This window comes from Pezoporus occidentalis, unplaced genomic scaffold, assembly GCF_034315485.1.
Source record: "Pezoporus occidentalis ecotype Australia unplaced genomic scaffold, CSIRO_AGI_Poc_V1 ctg50, whole genome shotgun sequence".
Taxonomy (NCBI): domain Eukaryota; kingdom Metazoa; phylum Chordata; class Aves; order Psittaciformes; family Psittacidae; genus Pezoporus; species Pezoporus occidentalis.
In genome coordinates, this window is record NW_026915836.1 from 3365001 (window position 1) to 3380996 (window position 15996).

The 15996-nt window shown below is 50.8% G+C and overlaps 1 protein-coding gene and 1 long non-coding RNA gene across 2 annotated transcripts in view; one reads left to right on the top strand and one right to left on the bottom strand.

Moving 5' to 3' along the window:
• PROX1 (prospero homeobox 1) overlaps positions 1 to 5887 on the bottom strand; it is a 49142-nt gene extending 43255 nt beyond the window's left edge. Inside the window, exons 1-2 of the mRNA XM_062637079.1 lie at positions 5820 to 5887; positions 5071 to 5121 (exon numbers count right to left, since the gene is read on the bottom strand). The gene's annotated coding sequence lies outside the window, so the exon portion shown is untranslated. The remainder of the gene's footprint in view (positions 1 to 5070; positions 5122 to 5819) is intronic.
• Positions 5888 to 6505: 618 nt separating this feature from the next.
• Positions 6506 to 15996, top strand: part of LOC134173248 (uncharacterized) — a 65988-nt gene continuing 56497 nt past the window's right edge. Inside the window, exon 1 of the long non-coding RNA XR_009968186.1 lies at positions 6506 to 7206. This is a non-coding gene — a long non-coding RNA (uncharacterized LOC134173248). The remainder of the gene's footprint in view (positions 7207 to 15996) is intronic.

Here is a 15996-nt window from a genome sequence, read left to right on the forward strand (position 1 = left end):
GGACTGCATCTGTGGCTAGTTTTAAAGAATGACTATCCATGCAAATAGACATAATTTCAGCATGAAATAATCTGTAAAATCAAGACAGGAGTCAGTGCTTAGTTTGCAACCAGGATGAAAAAAAAAACCTGAAGCTTTTAATACTTAGAAGCATTATGTTTATTCTGCAGCCTTTGCCCACGTACTGTGGATGTACTACAAGAATTTGGTGTCAGAGACAGTTATGCAAGGGACCTGATGTTTGTTTACATTACTGGCTCCTTGCATACAGGAAAGCAAAGAGTGATAAAACCCACAAAAACACCATCAAAAAAGCGTTGTGAATTCAGACGGTAAATCCAGAGCCTCACACTGTTATCAGGTCACTGTCTTCAGAGATCGCTCCTTGGCAAGAAGCACGTTAAGCAAGTGAAGTTTGGCTACCTCACAATCAGGTAAATATCAAAATCAAAAATAGCAAGGAGTTCTGTCGCAGGGGCCCAATCCTACCACCTGCACAGCAGGCAGCATCCCACCCCGCGAGCAACTCCCCTGCGGTGCAGGGTACCAAAATCATGTTAGGTGTGGTAGGATCAGGCCCTGCTTGGAAGTATGTCTTGCAAAAGACCGTTTCCTGCTTTCTCTCAGTTAATGCAAATGGAGTTTTTCAGGGGGCAGAATCAAGCTTTTACAAGTAGGTCTTCACCTAAACAAAAAACCTGAGGAGCTGGGATTTCAGAGGGGTTGGTTTTGCAGATAAAGGGCCAAGTCCTCAGGGGGTGGAAAGGGGCGACTACCACAGGCGTTTTTCAGCAGGTCAGACTGGCATAGAATAAACCAGGGTCAAGGTTGACCTCTCAGTCTAGTGGTGTGCATTTGAAAGTGATATAAACTAATTGCAAGATAACCAAAAGCACTCTTGCTTATTGCGTGGAAGATATTCTAAAAGTGTTCTCCAGAAAGATAAGACTTGCCAATAAGGAAAGGAAAAACAATACAGGAAAAAAACCCAACACGCCAACCCTACCAAAAAACCTTCACACTTTTCCTTCCTTTCCTGTAGTTAAGCTATGCTTGATTGAGATCCACCAATAAGTTCCCAGACCCACACCGAAAGCCTCATGTCAGGTTTTGGGTTTTGCACATTTCCCAGCAAATGTGAGGTGCCTGACCACTGTTTGCCTTTCTCTTGCCCAATCCCAACCAAGGACACGCATGGGGAGGGTTTGCTGTACCCTTGAGTCAGAAGCTCAGGAAGTAGGCTGTCCTGCGCCAGGTTGGAAGGTCATTGCCACGCATCCTTCCTCCCCAGTGTCCATTTTCCTCTCCCTGAGCCCCTCTACCAGCAGCTGCCTTCCAGCCAACTCCTGCCACCGCATGAGGTGCTCCAGAAGACGGATGCACCCTCCTACCCTCGCTGGAAGCTGAAGGCATCGGAGTTATCGTACACTTAACCTGGGTATTAAGCAATATCTTCCATTTGCCCTGGTGTTATCCTGAGCCTACAGACTGCCAGCTTTAAGGCTGAAGTAAGAGAAATAGTTCTACTTTAGCTTGACAAAACAGAATGGATATTGAATGGCCAGTTAATACTTCAGTCTCAGAGGACCAAAACCAATTCACACCTCAAGGAAAGTGGGATGGCACGTCAGCAGGATGCAGAATCCCAGCCATGACAGGCAGACTTCGAGACTGATTAGATTAGAGCTGATTAAATAAGCAACTCCTGGGGGGTATAAAAATAAATAATTAGGAAGTCTGTATCCTTTACGTAATACCAGTACTTTGGCTGCACATTGTCTCAAAACTGTATTTCATACATCTGATATCTCTATACAACTACCCAGAAATACATAGCTTAGGCTGTCAAGATCTATGTAGAAATCTTCAGAAGCACCGTTTCTCTCAAAGTTCCAGAGTTTTAAATCTGTGAAGGTTAAATTTGCTTTACACCTCACTTTGATACTCCTCGCATGCCAAGTGCTAAACTCACTGTCCACACCTCGAGCCTCAACTCGCACGATGCGGCTTTCTCAGAAACCAAACATCTTCCATGCCCACATAGTTAAAAATCATATCCAGGGCCTCGGCACTCTCTAAGTCCATCCATAAACATAGCAGTAGTATTTATTTACAAATTTACTTTCAACCCTTTTGTTTAAGGAGATACGATTACAACGTAACTATGAATAACCTCGTAACAGCACAGCAGCTACAGACATGCCGTTATTTCATATCCATTTGATAGGCACTGACATTTTAAGTGGAAACAGATTAATTTCTAGGTATCCAAGAGTCACTGTTACCAAACCTTCAGCTAGAATGCTCTGTAGAAAGCAATATGTCAGGTATTTCACCACACTCATTATAAATCAATCCATTTCTGTGATCAATTTTGTTAACTCATCTCAATCTACAAAGACGCTAACAATTTTCTCCTGGATTAATTCATACACTTGGGAGATGCAAAGGAGATGTAAATTCAAGCCCACCTTCTTCAGCCATCCTGAAGGACCCCAGCCTAACTTACACAGCCATTAAACACACAGCAGCAAAGTGCTAAACTTGACAAATATTCACAGATGAATTCAAGGAGGTGTCATTTTATAGATCTGAAATTGGTCCTATCTTTTCTCAAGCCGAGTACTTTCTTTGGTCCAGCATCTGCCTGTTTCATGTCAGCCTACTATGCCAATACCATACAAGAAATATAACACCCTTCTGCTAATAGAAATATTTAGATCTTTCACTCTCAAACGCTACATGGGGTATGGCTATGCCAGAATCAACCAGGAAGCACAGGGTAAAAATTATTCCGGTCAACAACATTCCATGCACAAAACCACAGCTCAGATTTGAAGAACAGATGACAACTATTCACCATAGATCTGTTCGGTGCTAAAATCACGTCAGCCACTAATGAGAAAGCACTACCTTCCTATGCAGCTCTGACACAAGTTTTCCTGCGAGAAAGGGTTATCTGGCCCCTGTAGCTGAGATGTCTAATCAAAGAAATTGAAACAAGGCAGAAATGATGAGCAACTGTTTGTGCAGCAGCAGCTACTTCATTAGGATTTTTCCATAAGAAGAAGTGAAAATTAGAGCCTGATTTACTTCGAAATTATGCCACCTGTTTAAAGAGCCTTCAAGAAAAAAAGTGACCCTTGTTTTAGGAACCTGGTGGTACCCAATCCAGCAAGGTGTTCAGCATGCCAAACATCCACGATTCCCATCGGCTGCAGGGGGATTTGACAGAGCTCGCTAACAGGAGGCATTCGGCATCTCATTAGTTCAGGCCTTTATTTTGGGGAGATGCAGGGCCCTCCACCACGCAGCCGTGCTCAGCACTGCTCGAGGACACAGATTCTTTGAATGGGAAAAAGAAAGCAAGCTGCTCCAGGTAGAAAACTGAAAACATTTTCCTCCTCGTAGGCCAGTTTGGTCCTTGTTATTTCACTGATCATGAAGAAAATAACTCACACGGTCTCTGTGCAGAGACCAGACTGAAATGTTCGCAAGATTCCCACTAAAAAGTCAGCCCAAGTTTTCCAAGACATTTTCTTTCTATGCTGCATGATGTCGTTAAAATCCCAGTTCTTGGATTAGTTACCTTAGCAGTTAGGCTGCACTTCGAGGCAGAATAAATCATTGCTTAGAGACTACAAAGTGCGGTATTTACAATTCTGCTCTGAATCAAATTAAACTCCAATTTCAAAATGTGTCCAGTCTTATGAATATCTTAATTTATCAACTGATAATAAAAAGGAGAAGCCATATAAACCAGTCCCACAAACTGAGAGGCCTCAGAGTTCAGCTGGCAGGGAAGTGAACTGTATATACTGACAGTGCCACTCAGTGAATGTCAGCCACCTCACAGAATAATTTCATAGGGAAAAGTAGGAACGCTGTACTTTTTATCGCAGTTCAACTCATGATACCCTGTCTACCCTTGACATAAACATTCCACAGTATGTGACACCGCTGCTAAAGGTAAGCTCTGGACAAAAAGCAACTAAAATAAATGCAAAAAGAGCTACAGTGGTTGTGAACTTTTTGTGATTGATGGCAACTCACTAAAAGGCTGCGAGAAGATGTCATGGGAATGAGCCCCGTGAAAATCTACGGGTAAGGAAACTGCTTCCCTACGATTCACCCTGCGCGCTGCCAAACCTCTGCAGATGATGGAAGTGACAAATAACCTGAGTTTACACACCTCGCGGTGCCACAGCCGTGCTTCCGTACCCTGCGCTAGACAACACCGGCCCTTTCCACCACCCAACTACGGCCAGGGATGCGCGTATGCGCTTCCAGGTGCCCTCCACGTCTCAGGAGGGTTTTGAGGGGACACTCGCAGCGCAGCCAGGACCGCCGCGGCGTTCGGGACCTGTGGGAAAGCGGCGGGATTCCAAACTCTCGCCCTGGCAACTTTTGCCCGACATCCAAGGGCACCTCTACGCTGCGGCCGTTTCCCCCGCCAGCCGTGACCGGCATCTCCTACCCGGTCGCCGACGCCAAGCTGATGCCCTCCGCGGGGGTTCCTCCCGCAGGCGGACACGCGTCCGTGTCGCTGACCCCTCCGGAGCTCCGGACGCGCCGCACACACCGACCCAGCGACGCGCTCCCCGCGGCCGGCCCCGATCCCCCGGGCACCGCCAGCCAACTCGCTCCGCGCCCGCCCCGCGCACCTGCCCGGCCCGGCGCGACCGCGGCGCATACGCGCAAGTTTCTCCGCCCGCTCCCGTCGGGCCCCGCATTTTCGGTGACCCCCCCCCCTTCAACCCCGTCCCGGCCCTTGTATCCCAACCCTGCGCACCCGCGCCCCCTCCGCTCAGGCCCCGCGACCCCTCCCGCGCTTTAACTCCGTTTAAACACATGGCAAAGTGCGCCGGGTCACTCGGCCGATAAAGAGAATACCAAGAAAAGCCAGGAATATCTGCATCAAAGGGCACGGAAAAATTAGATGCTCCCCCCCCCCCCCCCCGATAATAAACAACAGGCAAACAAGGAGAAAGTAGCAGTAATCCTCATCTTTTCCCAGATCAAGGCTCTCATCCCGCGACTTGCATTTGATCTCCTGCGCTCGCTACCTACCCCTCTGATCCCATTTTCCATACATTTCCACAATTCGCAGCTCGTCCCACCCTTGGAAATGGAAAAAAAAAAAAAAAAAAAGAAAAAAAAAAGAAAAAAGTAATTGCAAGGATAAGGAGAGTGAGGATAAAAACTCCCTGCCGGGGTTAGAGCAGGAGAACTAGCGACATGCAAATGGCAAGCAAATTGGAAGAGACAAAAAGCCAGGCGGCTATAATAAACCAGACAAAGAGGCGGCTCGGGGGAGCGGAGCGGGAGTTCAGCGCAGGGGACGGGGAACTTCGGTGAGGACGGGGTGAGGAAAGAGCTCGGAACAACAAAAAGAAGGCAAATCCTCGCTGCGGTTCCCGTCCCCTCAAACCTGCGCTCCAGCCCGCGGGAGGACCGAAAGGCCGGTCCGCGGAAGGTGGCAGCGCCGAGGGAAGGGGGGGGTCACCTAACACTTGCTCTGGGGCCCGAGGCCGGCTGCGGGGAGCGCTCCGCGCGGCGCAGTGCTCAGGACCCCCCCAACCGCTCTCCCCGCCCGGGGCCGCGCTGCTCGGCGGGGACAGTCCCTGCAGTTTTGTCCCCTTGGAGAAAGACGCGCAGGTTGGGTAACGGTGATGGGCATTTTGCTAGGGAGACCATCCTCCCCCGTCAACACCCCCCCCACGGCCGTTCAGAGCAGTGCAAGGATTAAAAAGGAATAAAAGAAAAGGGGAAAGAAGCGGGAGGGACGGAGGGGGCGCGGAGCGGCAGCGGGTACTTACTCCGTGCGAAAGGCGACGACACTGCAGCCTCTGGGTTTGCGTGGGGTTGCTTGGTCGGTTGTGTTTTGGGTTTGCCGGTGCAACGCGGGGAGGGGGGACACCCGCACAACGCACATGCACACCACCGCGCGCGCCCCGCACACGCGGACACGCGGACGGGCGCACGCGCAAGCTCCGCGGATGAGGAGCGGGATAAACTGGGAAAGAGAGAGAGGGAGGAGGGAAAGAGGGGAGGGATTGGGAGGGAAAGAGGGGAGAGAGCGGGCAGCGGAGCGGCGGCGGCGGCAGCGGGTCGCGGGGCAGGGCAGGGCTGGGCTGGGCTGGGGCCGGGGCTGTCCGAGCCGAGCGATCGCTCCGCACCGCCACAAGATTTACTTTAAGACACAGCTGAAGGAAACAGGAAGACTAGACGTCACGCTCGGAGTGACGTGAGCCCGGCCCGGCGCCCAATCGGGATGCTCCTTGGGACGGACGGGGGGGACGGGGAGAACTTGGCAGGAGCGGGGGGAGAGAACAGGGAATAACGTGGGGAAGAGGGGAGTAGGGGGGGGTGAGGGAAGCGCCGCCCCGCACCCGCGGGAAGGTGCGGACGGTTCGCACCTGCGGATGGACGGATGGAGGGACGCGGCCCGACGGGGCGCCCCCGCCATCCCCCCCCCCCCCTCCCCCGCCGTGGCGGACAAAAGCCGCCCCGCGTAAGGGAAAGGAGGGGGAGACAGAGAAACTTTAGGAAAGTCTTCCCCGCCGTGCCCCACGCGGGATGTTTCCCCCCGCGGGAAAGCTTTCACAGAGGAGGAGCGCGGGGAGCTGCTGCCCCGCGGAGCGCGTCCTGAGCGCGTTAAGCATCGGGTGCTGCTCCCCAAGGCGGGTCGCAAACTTCCAGGGGACCGGAGCGGTGGCAGCGTCCCCATGTGCGGAGCGGAAAATAAACACAGAAACGAGAGTCACGTTGCGGTGCGTGGAACAGCCGCCGGTGCGCACACCCTGTGTCCGCCCCGGCGGCCCCGGCCCCCCGTGCAGCACGCCCCAAATTTCGGGCAACTAAACCCCATCCCTAGGTCGGCACAGCCGGGGAAAGCGTTGGGAAAACGCTTTGGGGATAGAAACACAAAAGAGCATCTTGCCGGCGGGTCCGGGCAGCAACACGGAGCAGAGCCCGCCGGGAGCGTTTTATCCCGCCGGGAGCGCAGGTTTCCGCGGTGCGGAGCCGGGAGCGCCGCACTTCGGCCCCGGTTCCAGCGGAGGGCGGCCCGGCAGCCGCCGGCTGGGAGGCGAGGCTTCCCTCGGGAAAACTGCTAAGGCTTGCAAGGGAATAAATTGATGCGAGGGAATAGCGTCCTGCCGAGGGACGGGAGGCGGCGGAGCGCTGCAGGGCGCTCGGCGGCAGGTAAGGACGGCGCGGGCCCGCAGGGCCCCTCCGCGCCCGCCCCTCGGGGCTGCCGTGAGGGGCGCTGGGGCTGCGGGACAGGGAGCCCCGAGGGGAGGGGAGAGCCCGGACGGGGCTGGGGCTGGGGCTGGGGCCGGGGCAGGCCGGGCTGGCGCGGGCATCCCCTGCCCAAACTTGCGCCGTCGCTCGGTGCCAGTGGCGAGGGGCCGGGCCGTGCCTCACCCCCTGCCCGCCCCGCTGCTGTAGGCCTGCCCTGCCCGCGGGGGGCCGCGTGGCTCCCTACATCCGCGCTTCTTGGTCAGTAACGCGGGTGGGTGAGCGATGTGACAAACCACCCCGCGCCGATGCCTAGGGAAGCGCTCGGGACCGGCCGAAGCGGAGCTGCAGCTGGGAAGCTTTTACTGCGCTAAAACAAACTTAAATGTCCCCGCCGCTGCCCCGGCCGGGGCATCCCGAGGAGATACATCCGGAAGCACGGTCCTACAGCCCGGCACCGGTGCGGAAGGCGAAGTCCTTCGGGGCCGCTGCCGCGCCGGGAGCGTAGGGCCCGGCACGTCGGGGCTCGCACGCGGGAGGTGGCTGTTGGTGGCGTTGGGACAGCCCCGCTCCTCGCCGCGATGGGTACCCCCGCCAGCCGTGCTGTGCCGTGCCTGGGCCCGCGGCCAGTCCCGGGACCGGTGCTGGCCACCTCCGTGATTGCAAACGCAACGGGGCGCGTCCCGGGGCGCTCCGCTGCCACCACTTGTGTCCCCCAGCCCCAGCGCCGGACGGCTCCGGAGCGGTGCCCGGTGCCCGTCGCTCCCTCCCGGCCCGCGGGAGCCCCTTCCCGCCGGGACTGCTCCTCCGTGAGTTGTTTCAACGTAAAACCTGCAGCAACAGGGGCACCGGGCCCGCCGCCGTCGGGGAGCGACAGGCAGGGGTGGCCCGGGGGCGCCCGGCCGCGCTGCGCTGTTCCGCTTGCGCGGAGGGGGAGGACTTGCTCCCTGCTTGTTCTTGCGGGGTTCGGCTGGTCCCGGTGACACGTTCGGCCTCCGGTTGTAGCTGTAAGTGCCGCAGGGGCTGCGGAACAAGGGTGCAGAAGTGTGTCTGGACGCAGGGGGAGATAGGCTAAATTTGGCGGGTGAATGACTCGCTTGAATTCTTTCCTTCTGTTTCTAGTTTTCTCTTAAAGGACACCAGGATGCACGTAGAGATAAAGCCGAGTCGTGCCAAACACTAAGAAACAAGTAAATAGCTGCCTTTGACACTGAGTTTGTCACCAGTTTAACTTCGGCCGCTGTTGATTTACCCCAAAGAGAAACTGAGGCCCTGCCAATGTCCCCAAGGTCACGGGGCAGAGCAGTGGCAGGCACCCGTCACCCAGTCCCTCTGCCCCATTGCTGTAGCAGCCTGCAGGTTGCAGCCCTCCAGCCCTGTGTCTGGCAGCGTTTCCCAGTCTCACCACACCAGACCTGCCACACCAGTAAGCACAACTGGAATGAAATGCTTGCTTCCCCCTCTCCCGCCCACCATTGGGGGCACTGAGTGCTTCAGACCTTTGCTCTCTTTTAATCCTGGAGGATAGATTAAGAAATGCAAGTTGGTGTTTCAAAGCTCAGGAGCCAAAGCAATCCCCCACCTATCACCCAAATTGTAGAGCTGGGAGGAAAAGCCCTTGCTCCTGCAGAATGCAATTCCTCAGAAGGGGTCCACCAGCTCATGTTCAGGATATGAGGAGAGCAAAGTCATCCCTGGTGCCTTCTCCAGGCTTCCGGTGGCTTGGGCAGCGGCGGGGCAGCTGCTCCCTGTTTGTATTCCTCACTGCCCCCATCCCATGACTGATCCTGAGCATGGCTCTCACCAGAGAACTGTCATGGATTCCAGTCTTTGAACTCCTGTAGAAGTCCCAGGTCCTTTTCCAAATAATGAATAGATCATAAGGTAGCCACCAGGTCCTTTTCTTGGCTGTTAATAGATTTAAGGGCAGTCACACTGTTCAGTTTTTGAGTTATGGGCATTTTGGATGCCAACAAAAAGTAAACTCCGTTCACAAAGTTTGGATTCGAAACCTGAGGGTGCCTCTGAAGATAACAGCTTTCCTGCAAGCTGACAGTGTTCTGTGCTTGCATGTCTTTCTTTAAGGGGGAAAAATAACACAGATGCAAGAAACTTAAGCAAACTTGCTCAGTGTGCCCATGGCCATGGGTGATTCCTCTGTCCCTTTGGAGTCTGACAACAAAATTGGAAGTGACAGGGGTATACTGTTGAAAATGCCTTTCTTTGATCATTTTCCTTGCTGTGTCTGTTCCAACTAAATGAGGGAACTGGGCTGCGAATACATAGCAGGTTTTCTTTTTCCTTTTCCCTCTTTTTTTCCCCTTTCCTTTTCTATTTTAGGAGTGGGGAAGGTGCAAGTATTTACTCTCATGCCTCAAAAGAGCACCCCACAACCACTAAGGCCTGATTCTGCTCTTAGCCTTGGCCCGGTGCTTATGCGCTGATGTGAATTAAAAATAGCTCTATGATATCAATAAAGCATTGTCAGTGTGTGTGTGAAAGAGGAGAACGGGGTCCCTGATGTGTGTAACTGCTGAATTTAGAGCCTTTCCTCGCTTCCCTTTGCCTTGGCTCCTCCTTTCAAGAAGGAAGCCTTTGGAAGACAGTGCCTTTAACCTGGCAAGTGAATGCAACCTAGGTGGTTCAGCAGAGTGCAATGTAATTCAAAACCTTGATGGTTCCATTGATTGATGGAAATAGAATTGTTAGGAAATAATAATAATAATAATAATAATAATAATAATAATAATGCTCCCAACAACAACAAAAAAACCCCAATCAAACAAACAAAAATCCCCAACAAACCCCATCAAAACCTCCAGAGAGGAGAAAGTGAACTCAACTAATCCTATTAAACGTGGTAGCATGTTTCTGTGCAGCTTGCTGAGAGATTAAGCACAGGAAAAGGGATAAGTGCTGCTTCAGTTTCACTAAACTAATGTGACAACTTGTCATTGGAAATCTTTACAGCTTGTTAGCAGATGACTAGCTGATTCAGATATGTTTTCTACCATTTCCTTTGTGTCTGGGGGTGATGCTTTTTCTTTCCTGTTCCTTTCTTATCCATACTGCTTTATTTTGCTTTTTAATCCTTCGTGTCTCCTTTGAGTCAAAACATTTAACTTGCTTTAATCAATATTTTGTTTTGAAGGTGTTCCTTGACCTTTTGTTTGTGCAAATTAACCTTCAAGGGCACCTCATTCATTCGTTAACCTCAGTGGGATGCTCTATCCCTTGTACATGGCATTTTAGGATGCAGAAAACATTTATGAATGTTTAGACATATTGCACTGAATGACTGTGATACTGTGGTGGCTACTACTGCTGCTGCTATAATACACTAATTTTCCTCCCATCTCTTTCTTTTTCCTTCCTTCTTTTTTCTCTCTCTGTTTCATTTTCTTTCTGTTTCATTTTTCTTTCTTTCTTTCTTTCTTTCTTTCTTTCTTTCTTTCTTTCTTTCTTTCTTTCTTTCTTTCTTTCTTTCTTTCTTTCTTTCTTTCTTTCTTTCTTTCTTTCTTTCTTTCTTTCTTTCTTTCTTTCTTTCTTTCTTTCTTTCTTTCTTTCTTTCTTTCTTTCTTCCTTCCTTCCTTCCTTCCTTCCTTCCTTCCTTCCTTCCTTCCTTCCTTCCTTCCTTCCTTCCTTCCTTCCTTCCTTCCTTCCTTCCTTCCTTCCTTCCTTCCTTCCTTCCTTCCTTCCTTCCTTCCTTTATTTCTTTCTTCCTTTTCTTTCATTTCCTTTCTTCCTTTTCTTTCATTTCCTTCCTTCCTTTTCTTTCATTTCCTTCCTTCCTTTTCTTTCATTTCCTTCCTTCCTTTTCTTTCATTTCCTTCCTTCCTTTTCTTTCATTTCCTTCCTTCCTTCCTTCCTTCCTTCCTTCCTTCCTTCCTTCCTTCCTTCCTTCCTTCCTTCCTTCCTTCCTTCCTTCCTTCCTTCCTTCCTTCCCTCCTTCCTCCCTTCGTTCCTCTTTCTCTCTTCCCTTCTTTCTTTTCCTCTTTCTTTTTCCCCCATTATCTCCCCCCCACTTTCTTCCCCTCATTCGCTTTGTTGCTCTCTAGCTGCCTCTCTTTCTTGCTTTCTATCTTTCTTGCTTTGCCTTCCTTTCCCTTCATTTTCCTTCTTCTCTTCCTTTCTTTTCCTCTATTTCTCTTCCTTTTACTCTTCTTTTCTCTATCCTTTTCTCACTTCACACGTTGCTTGTGTGCAGAAGGCAAGAGAAAGAGCCGTGTTGGAAGAACTTAGCATCAGAAATCCCATTTCAAAAGCAGGTGCCTCAATGCTGTAGAAACATGTGCTGAGCCTCAACCTCCTCTCCCTTTCCCTTGGCCCTCCCCCGCCAGCAAAGGCATGATGGTTGAGTAAATGGAAAAAACCATTTTACAACATTAAAGGAAGACTGTTTGGAAAAGGAAGGCCCTGCTGAGGTGTAGAGGAAGCCTGTTTATTAACACTGGACACCTCTTATCTCAGGCAGCTCCAGATGGATGTCCCCTTGGTAATTCCCACTCGGTGCCAAGTGGGGTTAAGCAGGGTAACCACCTTGACGTTGGCTGGTGATCACCGGGGGCTCATCGGCTCCTTCAGAGAGAAACTGCAGCCCAAACTTGGGCTGGGGGAGGGAGAGGCACCAGGCTTCAGCATAAAGAGTTTGCACGTGGCTAGATTTACCTTCGCGGCTGTTAAATTGCTCGCTGCTTGGGACGGAGCCAGCTTTTGATTGAGAGATAAAGTAGTTCAAACCTGTCAATAATTAACTGTCACTCAATTAAGGCTTTCTTAACAAATTAGCACTCGGTAGCACCTAGGGTGCAGGTTTTTCATGGGAAAAGGCTGAGAGAGCGAAGTTGGCCATTAAGTTTGCCCACTGCGGGTCAGCTAACGTCCCGCTCAGTTTCAACGTCCCAATGTGAATTTGGTGCAGTGGGTTCCCAAAACCTGTTCCTGCCAGGCTGCTTTTAAGGTTAACCCTTTGTGCCTTCCCAAGCTAAACAGGACGGGCTTTGCTGCCCCTGGTTGACCAGAGTGTGCTGGTGGTTGGCTTTGAAGGAGCACCCTGGTGTAAGTGAGGTTTGAATTGACAGAAGTTGGGTCGAGAGCCCCTGAAATCCTGCAGATCCATGGGAACTGATGGAGCAGAGTTCCGTAGCCTGCCTGCAGTGTGAACTGCTGCGACGTGTTTCTGCCTCACACGGGGCCCAGCCTGCCCCTTCCACTGGGCTGGTGGGAAGGTGAAAAGGGAAAACCTTTCCACCTGCCTTATCCCACATGGAAATTCTCAGTTGCCACCAGTCTGTGACCTCTTGTCACTTCCAACCTTACGTGGCCCTGGGTAGCTGGCTTCACCAGGGCTTGTCAGGTCAAATGTATTTCCAGAAGCATTGCAAAGTTCCATGTTTATGGCTCTCTCCCTGATGCCTGGAAGAATCCTTCTGTGGCAATAGAGGCCACGTTGGTGTTTCTCCGGTAGCAGACAGTTCCCTTTCATCCCTCTCCGAACTAGCAACACCATGCGTGTGTTATCCTACTCTTCTTAATTCAGCATTCAGAAGCTGTAAGTGAATGCTGGATGTCAGATCCAGCAGACTTTGCATCAGCTAGTGCACGCTGCTGGACCGACACTGCCGGGATGGGAATTCCCTTGGTACACGCATTCACGACTCTGGAAGCAGTCATCATGTGTCACATCAGCCCCACGGAGGAGGAATCCATCTCTCGTGAGTCAAAAGCCCCTTTGCTGTCTGTTGGCATCGAATTGTCCTGGTGTCACAAGCAGTTGCACCTCCAGGAGGTGTAAGCACCGAGTCTGTTCGGAAGTCAAATGGGAAACTCTGGCAAATGCAGGTTCAGGTTCTGATTCACACCGTACGACAGGAAAGGCTGCAAGGTGGAAGCTGATTTTTAGCTTCAACTCTGACCCTCTGATGTAGTTCAGTATGGGTTTGGTTAAATCAGTCACTGCTTACCTTGCTGAATAGTTTCCCATCTCGTTGGACCAAAGTATGCCTTACCTGCAGCGTGGGCCGAAGAGATGCTGGACAGGAGAGCGAAAGCAAAATCTGGGAAGCTTTCCAGGTTGTTCTTTTTGAATGAAGACCTTGGGGATGCCCACTGTTGTCTTGTACAAAAACTAATCCCGATGCAGCTTCCTTTCTATTAATCATATTGGAAGAGCTGCCAGAGAGGGACAGCTCTTAGCCAGCACCACCCCACCGTGGTTCTAAGATCCGAACTGTTTCAGCAACCTCCATGTGGAGGGGTTAAAAGCACAGTAAGAAATACTTCGTGTTCCCCTGTCCTAGTCCTTGCATTGGAAGTCTTAAGGATTTTTAAATCATAAAGCAGGAGAAAAGGAAGCACATTTGACACTTTACCCTTTACCCTACCCTGCTGAGTAATCAAAGCTGGTATTGAACAGGAAATGTAGTTTAATTTGATAGACTTCTGTTCTTTTTGGTTATTTGGTGTTAGTGAGACATCTAATATCATTTCAAAACAGTTGCAAGTGCTATGCTATAAACTTTAGTAGAACAGGCACCTGGATGGCTTTGTAAGGTCCTGAATGAGACAGTGGATTTAGGAGCCTAAAGCAGGCAATAGGCTGATTTTAGGTGTCTATATGCAAAACTGCCACCGTGGATCACCCAGCCCAGGAGACACACATCCCTTGGGAAGCAGCTGCCTACAGGGGTATGTAGGAATCATCCAGGAGCCAGCACACAGGCTTTGCCTGTGCCTATGGGCTCAGCACCCAGCACTGCTTCCTTTGCAAGATGTCCTCATGGTGGTGTCAGTTCCCATTTTTCATAGGGCAGCCTACAAGCGGGGGTGTCTCTCCTGGAGGTAGGGAAAGTGCCTTTAACACTTCCCTTGTCCCGTAGCCATAGCTTTCTTCTCTCTAAAGTGTGTGGGCCAGCAGGCTGTGGGATGAGATCTTTCTTAGCCCTCCTTTGGGGGTTTTGTCCAGTTGCAGAAAGGAACCGAACTGTCACAGGGTCCAAAGGAGAAGAAACAAATGGGCTTGACCTTGTGAAGGTGCTTAAAACAAGAAACTGGGATGGGTCAGGGCTCTGCTTCCAGGGTTGTAGCGGATGGAGGGTGTCACAGCCGTTAACATGAAGGCACTAACATCTCTTACAGATTTTGGCCTTAGGTAGATGAATCATTAGGTACCTGCATCATGCAAAACGTCCATCCCACAGTGCCCTAAGCTCCCACTGAAGTTACTGGGATCGCACTCAGCAGCATGAGGGCCAAAATACTGTAGGTGCCTCATTCTGAAAAGGAAATACATCCCTGAGGTATAGGTCAAATGACATTTATAACAACATGAATTATTTCAGAGCATTGAGCTATTGAATTCTAGGAAAGATTAGACCTGTTTGGCAATACTGTTTAGCTGCTTTTACAACAGAAATAAGCTGTTTACTTCCTGAGAGATTCATAAGGAAAAAATCCCAATCTATATCAATGAGTAAGATATTTTCCTTACCAGAGATATTGATTTAAATATTGACTTCGCTGCTGGAGGGTTATTTCACTCCATGCTGCAGATACTCATTGTCAAGTGACATGTGGTTTAGGTACTAACTAAAATGTGATTTCTGGTCCAGGAATCTTATCTGGATGATTCTGACTTTCTGCATTTGGTTTGGTCTGAAGCAGTCCTTCTCCTAAAACTCCTCGTTTTCTTTAGCATCAATGGGCTTCTCTCCATGTGAATTACTTGCAACTAAGATCAAAACAAGCAAAAGTTAAACCCTCCCCGCACACACAGCCCCTTTGTCCTATTAGTTCCTTTTCCTTTCAATCTTTCAGCAGTGGGTTTAGGCTCTGCAAGACAGAAGTTCTTTATTTAGCAACAGAAAAGGTGCCACCGCAGAACCTGTTACAGCTTGTCAGAAAACCAGCCCGAGTGTGTTCTGGGACAAGGACTGTCTTTTTATTGCTGGCTTACACAACAGCTCTCGCGTTGGCTTTGCTGACCCCGATCAGGCCTGGCGATAGTAATAATGACAACAATAGCTCATGCCACCGAGCAGCAGCCCAATGCTCGGGAGGGCTGTGACAGTTCCCATCACAGGCCACAAGTGCAAAGTACCAGTGCAGGAGGAAAGAAACCCCCCAAAGAGCAAAAATCCCAGCTGCAAGGAGTAAAAAGCTATAGCCCCCAGGTATAGTCTTGATAATTTATTTCACTGAAGCATTGTATCTAAGAAGCAGGGGTGCTACTGGAAGGTGTCCTTGCCCATGGCAGGGCTTCAGAACTGGATGAACCTTAAGGTCCCTTCCAACCCAAACCACTCTGGGGTTCTATGATATTGTCTCACTGGGACTGAAGTTCTCGCTGCTGGACAGCCAGTCCTCCCCGTGGATCCTGGAAGGTTTCCCAAAGGAAACCACTCCGGAGGGCAGCTGGGTGTGATGCTGCAGCACAGCTTGGTGGCACCAAGGTCCCAGTGGGCACAAGGTGGTGGGTAAAGACCTGACTGCTTGTGGTCCCTGCCTCTTACGCATAATCGGGATGAGATGAAAATGTGAGGCAGTGGTAACACTCATACATCTGCTCCTTGGCCTCTTTGGGAATCCCCTGCTCCCTGCAGGAGGAGTGACAAGAAAACAGTCGTTTTCAGGGGGAAATTGCATGCAAAAGGTTCCTTCTGATCTGAAATTCCTGAGGTCAGCTGCACTTTGCTGTCCCCCCAGTGCACTAGCAGCATCCCCTTTGCAGCAGAGGACCTCTGGTGCCTGCATGCA